The sequence below is a fragment of the Capricornis sumatraensis genome, chromosome 9 (assembly GCF_032405125.1).
Source record: "Capricornis sumatraensis isolate serow.1 chromosome 9, serow.2, whole genome shotgun sequence".
Classification (NCBI taxonomy): domain Eukaryota; kingdom Metazoa; phylum Chordata; class Mammalia; order Artiodactyla; family Bovidae; genus Capricornis; species Capricornis sumatraensis.
In genome coordinates, this window is record NC_091077.1 from 103,807,558 (window position 1) to 103,816,559 (window position 9,002).

The 9,002-nt window shown below is 38.1% G+C and overlaps 1 non-coding gene across 1 annotated transcript; it reads right to left on the reverse strand.

Moving 5' to 3' along the window:
• Nucleotides 1-4,897: 4,897 nt before the first annotated feature.
• Nucleotides 4,898-4,969, reverse strand: TRNAC-GCA (transfer RNA cysteine (anticodon GCA)). The gene has a single exon. It is a non-coding gene; the product is annotated as a tRNA-Cys (tRNA).
• Between the last annotated feature and the right edge of the window lie 4,033 nt (nt 4,970-9,002).

Consider the following 9,002-nt stretch of genomic DNA (forward strand, 5'->3'; position numbering starts at 1 on the left):
AGTTAAAGCCAAAATCAGTTTATCTGAAGAAGAAAGAAAAAATAAGAAATGAAGGAGAAGGGGAGTGAAGGAGAAGGGAGGGAAGAAGGGATAAAAGAAAGACTCATAAATGAAAACGTCCATATTTTTCTCTTAAAATAGTATTTTAGGAGATCTCTCCTAACAAAGATTGCAGCTGTTGAACAAATCCTTCATGATGTCAGTACTAAAACTAACCATTTCAGCACTTTTGATAGAGGAAACAGCTTTCAGTTAAGTCCATCATCCTCTAAGAGGAGAGCAGGGGAGTGTGTTCTGCTCACTCATGTCCACCTGAGCGAGACCCCGTGGACTGAAGCCACCAGGCTCCTCCGTCCATGGGGATTCTCCAGGCAAGAACACTGGAGCGGGTTGCCCTGCCCTCCTCCAGGGGATCTTCCCGACTTAGGAACTGAGTGCGCATCTCTTGCAGCTCCTACGTCGGTGGTCAGATTCTTCACCACTGAGCAGCTTAGAATGGGCTCTGCTGGTAGCTCAGACAGTAAGGAAACTGCCTACAATGTAGGAGGCCCAGGTTTGATCCCAGGATTGGAGAGACCCCTGGGAGAAGGGAAATGCAACCCACTCCAGTATTCTTGCCTGGGGAATTCCATGGACAGAAGAGCCTGACAGCCTACAGTCCATGGGGCAGCAAAGAGTCAGGCAGGACTGAGAAACTAACACCCACTTGGGAAGTCCAAGAAAAGTTTAACATTTGATTAAGTACTCGAGAAGCAGTGTGACACAGGGTGAAAGAGAGACCACATGGGTATGAATCATGTGACACTTACCAGTTACTCAATCCTTTCATGCCTCTTTTCCCTCAAAAAGATAGGGACCCTACTACTAATTTTCTAAAGAATTTCCATGAGCTCTTAGAAGAGAGTCTGGTACAGAACAGACACTGTATGAACACTAGAAAATACAGACTTTATTGTCTTGCACTCCAAAATCACTGTGGATGGTGACTGCAGGCACAAAATTAAAAGATGCTTGCTCCTCGCAAGAACAGCTATGACAAACCTAGACAGCTATTAAAAAGGAGAGACATTACTTTGCAGACAAAGGTACGAACGATCAAAGTTTTGTTCATTTTTCTTTCCGATGGCCATGCAAAAATGTGAGAGTTGGACCATAAAGAAGGTTGAGCACCAAAGAACTGCTGTTGAACTGCAGTGTTGGAGAAGACTCTTGAGAGTCTCTTGGACAGCAAGGAAGTCAAACCAGTAAATCCTAAAGGAAATCAACCCTGAAAATTCATCGAAGGGACTGATTCTGAAGCTGAAGTTCCAATATTTTGGCCCCTTGATGCGAAGAGCCGACTCATTGGAAAAGATCCTGATGCTGGGAAAAATTGAAGGCGGGAGGGGAAAGGGACGACAGAGGATAAGATGGCTGGATGGCCTCTGGACTCAATAGACAGAATTTGGGTGAACTCCATGAGCCAGTTAGGGATGGGGAAGCCTGGCATGCTGCAGGCCATGGGGTCACAAAGAGCTGGACACAACTTACTGACTGAACAACCACAAAAATAATATTATTATTTTAAATGAAGCACCGAGAATACAAATTACAAACTCTGTAACTACATATTGCCTGTTTGAAAACATTCTTTTTTCCTCAGATTCGGAGCACAAGCAAATCTTTCTTGCTACCACCCTATGATTGTCTTCAGTCCAATATGCACTCTTCCTGACTTTCACAGCCATCCCCTAAACTTACATGAAATCCTCCTCTTGTTTTTGGCTAATTCTGAACTTGCCTTCCCTGTCACAAACGCGTTACCTTCAAAGGGCCTCAGTGTACCTTATGGCCTGCGTGATGTCTGTACAGTTTTGTCCACCGCCCCCTCCAGCCTTATCTGCTTAAGTTGACATGCTTGACTGTGACGACCTTTGCTAACAAAGTTTACTGCTTGCTGAATATGCCAGCAAAGTCAATATCTCTAACTGCCCAAGCTTTCTGATAGACTGGTGTTGCTTAGAAGTGCTTTAGAGCGTATGTCTGGATTCCACACTTAAAACTGAGAAAATCCCCTAGTGAGTCCCTCCACCTATCTTGAATGTTTTCCAAAATAAGTACCACAGTATACTTACTTAAACAATTATTAAATGAATCAGAAGGGAGTGATTATGCTTTATATTCTTTCTCTGAAATTGTAAGATATTTAGAAGGTTTTAGGAGGATTTCAGTTTGAAATTATAAGAATAACAGTTCAAGTAACATATATATATATTTTCAGATAATGGGTACACACATATATTTTCTGAAAAAAAAATGGCTAATAATTTATTCAAAGACTTTAAATAACCAATATACTAGGTTAATATTACCTTTTATGTTATTATTTTTCCAGTTTATAAAATAATGACTTCTGTATTTCTCCACACATGATTGAAACTGAGACTTAATTGACAAATTGAATTTCTTAATATTTTCATTTCAGTTTTGAAACCCTCAAAACCTATATCCTCTATTATTTTATCAGCTTTAAAAGATTTAATTGGTAATGGTGCTGAAAGCATATTAGAATACAAAATAATAAAGTAAAATATTATAAGAGGAAATAAAGTTTTATTTCTCCATATAATTGGTCACTAATTACTCCAATTTCAGTTTAATTATTCCTGAGAGTCTATGTCTTTCTCTTACTATATCCACTTTCTTGTCTATGAGACAACTTAAATTTCAGCCAAATACAAATTTGGCTGAAAACTAGATTTTTAAACTAGTTAAAGGAAAAAGGTAAAAATAATGTTTTCTAAAGATATTGTTAGAATGGGTTATTTTCATCAATCTATGCTTTGCCTGGGAAGTGCCAACAACTATTCTTTTTAGAAGCTGATTTAAAATTGATCTTTATAAGCGAAATGAGTAAAAAATCAATAAAATTGTCAGCTTCTATCTGAATACTAGTGTATAATAAAATATATGTCTCCACTGCCTTTTTAATTTAATATTGCTATTTCTTCCATTTTCATTTATTCTGTAAAAATGTAATATATTATTCACACACTTTCTAAGATAGCTTTTGTAATGTAATGCTAATTCACTGAAGCCATTCAAAATGGCATAGTAGTGCAATTATAATAATGGCGATAATTTGTACATCTATACGCCATTGTGCTTGAGAGTCTAAAGATGTACTCATTTGTCCTGACGTGGTAGCTAAGCCAGTGTGTGCAGAGGAGTCATGCAGGGACATACTTGAGACACATGTCCCTTTCTCTGCTGGAAAAATCTATAGGAAAAAGATTGCCCTTAAAATATATAACACATAGGAATACAATTAGCTTTACATGAAACTCTAACCCTAAAAGTAGAATGCATTATTTGAAAGCCCCCTCCCCAAAAAAAAGAATGATAAAACTTCTACTTTTCCACACATTTAATGAGTGCTTTGTTATTGTTTTGAATCATAATTACAAAAGTAAATTAACTAACCTAATAGAGTGGTTTAAGGGTGAATATTTTTCCCCCCATTGGAGTAAAGGATTAGAATTCTGAAACTGTGTTAAATATATACTATATCTGAGCAACTAAGTAAATATATCTTAAATTATGAGTCAATTTTTTCATTGTAAGAGAAAGAAGTGATGAAGGAGGAAGGCTAGAATGAATGCTGCAATGTCTCATTTAATGGAAGTATCACCGTGAAATGGTGGTGTTAAACTGTAGATGAGTGGATAGATTCAGAAATAAATATAAATATGTGTGCACACAGGGGCTGCAGTATGCATGCTGCTGCTGCTTGGCCACTCAATGTGGACGGCTCTTTGAGACTCCCTGGAGAGTAGCCAGTCAGGTTTCTCTGTCCGTGGGATTTCCCAGGTAAGCATACTGGAGTGGGCTGCCATTTCCTTCTCCAGGAGATCTTGCCAACCCAGGCATTGAAGCTAGGTCTCCTGCTAGGCAGGTGGATTCTTGACTGAGCCACGAGGGAAGACCCACAGTATACATGCAATTATTATATTAAATTGTATAAATGCTAATTTCCTAGTTTGTATAATAACTGTACTATGGTACAGTTTTACCACTCTAATATAAAGGTGAATAAGATGAAATGAATATGGGACTCCATGGTTTCTATGCAATTTTTCCTTAAGTGTGAAATTAAGATATAAAAAGAGATAATTTAGTGCATATTTATTCAACCCTAAAAAGTCTTATTTCAATATTTATTCTCTTCTTAAAATCAAAGTTGTTTATAATAAGTAAAAGATCAGTCTGAGATGTAGGATTAATTTTCATTTAGGCAAGAGTTTAATTTTGAGGACTCACAGTTTAACTCTATAATAAAAGGCAAACTGAAAAGAACATGGGAGGAGAGATTCAGAACAGGAGGGCTTTTGTTTGTTTGTTTTTACTATCTTACAACTGAAGGAAAGGAACTATAAATATATCACGTGCGTGCTTGTGCTTAGCTGCCTCTGACTTTTTGCGACCCCACGGACTGTGGTCAGTCAGGCTCCTCTGTCCATGGGGATTCTCCATATAAGAATACTGGAGTGGGTTGTCATGCCCTCTTCCAGGGGCTCTTCCCAACTGAGGGATCGAACCCAGGTCTCCCACACTGCAGGTGGATTCTTTACTGACAGCCACCAGGGAAGCCCAAGGATACTGGAGTGGGGTAGCCCATCCCTTCTCCGGGGCTACTTCCAGTCCCAGGAGTCAGACCAGGTTCTCCTGTATTGCAGGCTGATTCTTTACAAGCTGTGCTCCCAGGGAAGCCCAAATATATCATTCATGAAAGTGAAGTTGCTCAGTCGTGTCCAACTATTTGTGACCCCATGGAAAGTAACCTACCAGGTTCCATGGTCCGTGGGATTTTCCAGGCAAGAATACTGGAGTGGGCTTCCATTTCCTTCTCCAAGGGATCTTCCCAACCCAGGGATCGAACCTGGGTCTCCTGCATTGCAGACAGACGCTTTACCATCTGAGCCACTAGGGAAGCCCTAAGCATATATTATTTTTAGAGTTAGAAGTTTAAGCAGAATATAATAAATAATATCATTTTCATTGATATAACAGTTTGAAAACTTGCTATCTCTCTTGAATACATAATGTCATACTTAAATGAATTTTAATAAACCATTATTTATATTTATCATAAATTTGTCAGGAAAGTTATTAAAAATTTTATAGTAAATCTCAAGCAGTCTTGGTAACCTCTTTGAAAACAAACTAATACTCTCTAACATTTGTACTTTTTTCCTCATATAAGTTCTTTATAAACATTCAATTATTTACACATACAACCCTAAAGAGCAAAAGTTAAAAAAAAAAACACAACTAAGGCAGAACTTTAAAAATACCTGTGTAGAATCATAGAAGACGTGGTGTTCTCGTTCTAAGGAAGAATCAAACTTCCCTTTGCTTTTAGCTTCTTCTACTTTCTCCCTACTGTGTTATTTTTCAATGGAGGGTTATGTGATGACATATATTTAATCACTGTATTCTCATTATTTTGAAATATTGATAATTAATAACAATTACTACCACAAAGCAGGCAATTCTTTAGAGACAGGTCTAATGCAATATGTCAATGAAAGGTGAAATTACAACCAAATTATTTTCCTCAGGTATGCATTTTCAGATATGAAGGCATGGAGATTTCATTATGGAAAATGAATGTGAAATATTTTATCTCTTAACTATAACATTCAATTACTATAGTTCTCTACTAAAAGCTTTTTATTCATAATGAAAGAAAAAGAGGGTCAATATAATATTCAAATTAGATTAACAGATAGATGATTTTAAAGTACTTTGAAAATGTAAGTAAAAGTGTTAGTTTCTCAGTCCTATCTGACTCTTCCCAACCCCATGGACTTGTAGCCTGCCAGGGTTCTGGCCATGTATTTCTCCAGGCAAGAATACTGGAATAGGTAGGCATTCCCTTCCCCAGGGGATCTTCCCAACCCTGGGATTGATCCCAGGTTTCCCACATTGCAGACAGATTCTTTACTGTCTGAGCCACCAGGGAAGCCCATTGGAAACAAAAATTGTTCTTCAAATATAAAATATTAGAAAAAACATTATAAATTTCTCCAACTAGAATTTTATAACAAAAAATACTAATACTTAGGAAGACTAGCAGAAAATTGGATTAAAATTTACTGAGCATGTCTTTGCCCACCAGAGCAAGACCTAGTTTTCCCCAGAGCCAGTCCCTGCCATCAGGTGGGTTCTGCAAACCTCTTATCCTCATCCATCAGAAAGCAAGCAGATGAAAACCACACTCACAGAAAACTAACCCAACTGATCACAGGGACCACAGCCTTGTCTATCTCAATGAAACTTCAAGCCATGCAATGTAGTTCCACCCAAGATGGATGAGTCATGATGGAGAGTTCTGACAAAACGTGGTCCACAGGAGAAGGGAATGGCAAACCACTTCGGTACTCTTTCCTTGAGAACCTCATGAACAATAAGAAAAGGCAAAAATATAGGACACTGAAAGATGAACTCCCCAGGTTGGTAGATGCCCAAAATGTTACTGGAGAAGAGTGGAGAAATAACTCCAGGATAAATGAAGAGGCTGAGCTAAAGTGAAAACAATGGCCAGTTGCACATGTGTCTGATAGTTAAAGCCAAGTCCAATTCTGCAAAGAAAAATGTTGCATAGGAACCTGGAATGTTAGTTCCATGAATCCAAGGTAAACTGGAAGTGGTCAAACAGGAGATGGCAAGAGTGAACGTTGACATTTTAGGAATCAGTGAATTAAACAGACAGAATGGGCGGATTTAATTCAGATGATGATTGTATCTTCTACCCCTAGCAAGGATCCCTTGGAAGAAATAGAGTAATCCTCAGAGTCAACTAGAGACTCCTAACCGCAGTACTTGAGTGCACTCTCAAAAATACAGAATGATCTCTGTTCATTTCCAGGGCAAACCATCCAATAGCACAGTAATCCAAGTCTATGCTCCGACCAGTAATGATGAAGAAGCTGAAGTTGAATGGTTCTATGAAGGCCTATGAGACCTTCCAGAACTAACACCAAAAAAAAAAAAAGTCCTTTTCATTATAGGGGACTGGAATGCAAAAGCAGGAAGTCAAAAGACACCTGAAGTAACAGGCAAGTTTGATCTTGGAGTACAGCATGAGGCAGGGCAAAGGTTAACAGAGCTTTGGCAAGAGAACACACTAGTTATAGCAAGCAACCTCTTCTAACAACACAAGAGACAACTCTACATATGGACATCACCAGATGATCAACATCAAAATCAAATTGATTGTATTCTTTGCAGCTGAAGATGGAGAAGCTCTATAAAGTTAGCAAAAACAAGACTGGGAGCTGACTGTGGCTCAGATCATGAACCCCTTATTGCCAAATTCAGACTTAAATTGAAGAAAGTAAGTAAAACCACTAAACCATTCAGGTATGATCTAAATCAGACCCCTTATGATCATTCAGTGGAAGTGACAAATAGACTCAAGGGATTAGTTCTGATAGACAGAGTGCCGGAAAAACTATGGACAGAGGCTCCAACATTGTATAGGAGGTGGTCATCAAAACAATTTCCAAGAAAAAGAAAGGCAAAAGAGTTGTGTGAGGAGGCATTACAAATAGCTGAGGAAAGAAGAGAAGCGGAAGACAAGGGGGAAAAGGAAAGACATACCTTTCGGAATGCAGAGTTCCAAAGGATAGCAAGGAGAGATAAGAAAGCCTTCCCAAGTGAACAACACAAAGAAATTGAGGAAAACTATAGAATGGGAAAGACTAGAGATTTCTTCAAGAAAATTAGATACCAAAGAAATATTTCATGCAAAGATGGGCTCAGTAAAGGACAGAAATGGTATGGGCCTAACAGAAGAGAACATATTAAGAAGAGGTGGCAAAAATACACAGACTATATTAATGCTCCAGATAACCACAATGGTGTGATCACTCACCTAGAGCCAGACATCCTAGAGTGCAAAGTCAGGTGGGTCTTAGGAAGCATCACTACGAACAAAGCTAGTGGAGATGATGGAATTCCAGTTGAGCTATTTTAAATCTTAAAAGATGTTGCTGTGAAAATGCTGCAATCAATATGCAAGCAAATTTGCAAAACTCAGCAATGGCCACAGGACTGGAAAAGTTCAGTTTTTATTCTTATTCCAAAGAAGGGCGATGCCAAAGAATGATCAATTTACCGCATAATTGCACTCATTTCATGCTGCCAAGGTAATGCTCAAAATCCTTCATGAAAGACTTCAACAGTATATGAGCCTAGAACTTTCAGATGTACAAGATGGATTTAGAAAAGTCAGCGGAACTAGACATCAAATTGCCAACATCCGTTGGATCATAGAAAAATCAAGGATATTCAAGAAAAACATCTACTTCTGTTTCATTGACTATGCTAAAGCCTTTGACTGTGTGGATCACAACAAAATGTGGAAAACTCTTAAAGAGAAAGGAGTAACAGACCACCTTACTTGCCTCCTGAAAAACCTGAATGCAGGTCAAGAAGCAACAGTTAGAACTGGACTTGGATCAACAGAGTGGTTCCAAATTGGGAAAGGAGTAAGTCAAGTCTATAAATTGTCACCCTACTTCTTTAACTTTTATGCAGATTATATCATGAGAAATGCTGGAGTGGATGAAGTACAGGCTAGAATGAAGATGACTGGGAGAAATATCCATAAGATTCTATACACAGATGATACCACTCTTGTGGCAGAAAAGAAGAGGTACTAAAGAGCTTCTTGATGAAGGTCTAAGATGAGAGTGAAAAAGTTGGCTTAAATATCAATATTCAAAAAGCTAAGATCATGTCATCCGGTCCCATCTGGTACTGAAAAGCAACAAAGGAAGAAAGTGTTTCCATATCAAGAGGTCTTATATTAAAAATATTAAATTAAACCTAGATAAGCAAAATCATAATTTGCACACATAATTGTTCCAATTTAACATTAAATTTACATGAAGCATCATGATGTTTATGGAATTACAAAAATCATTTGGCCAAATTTGGGGAATTTGTGCCTATTT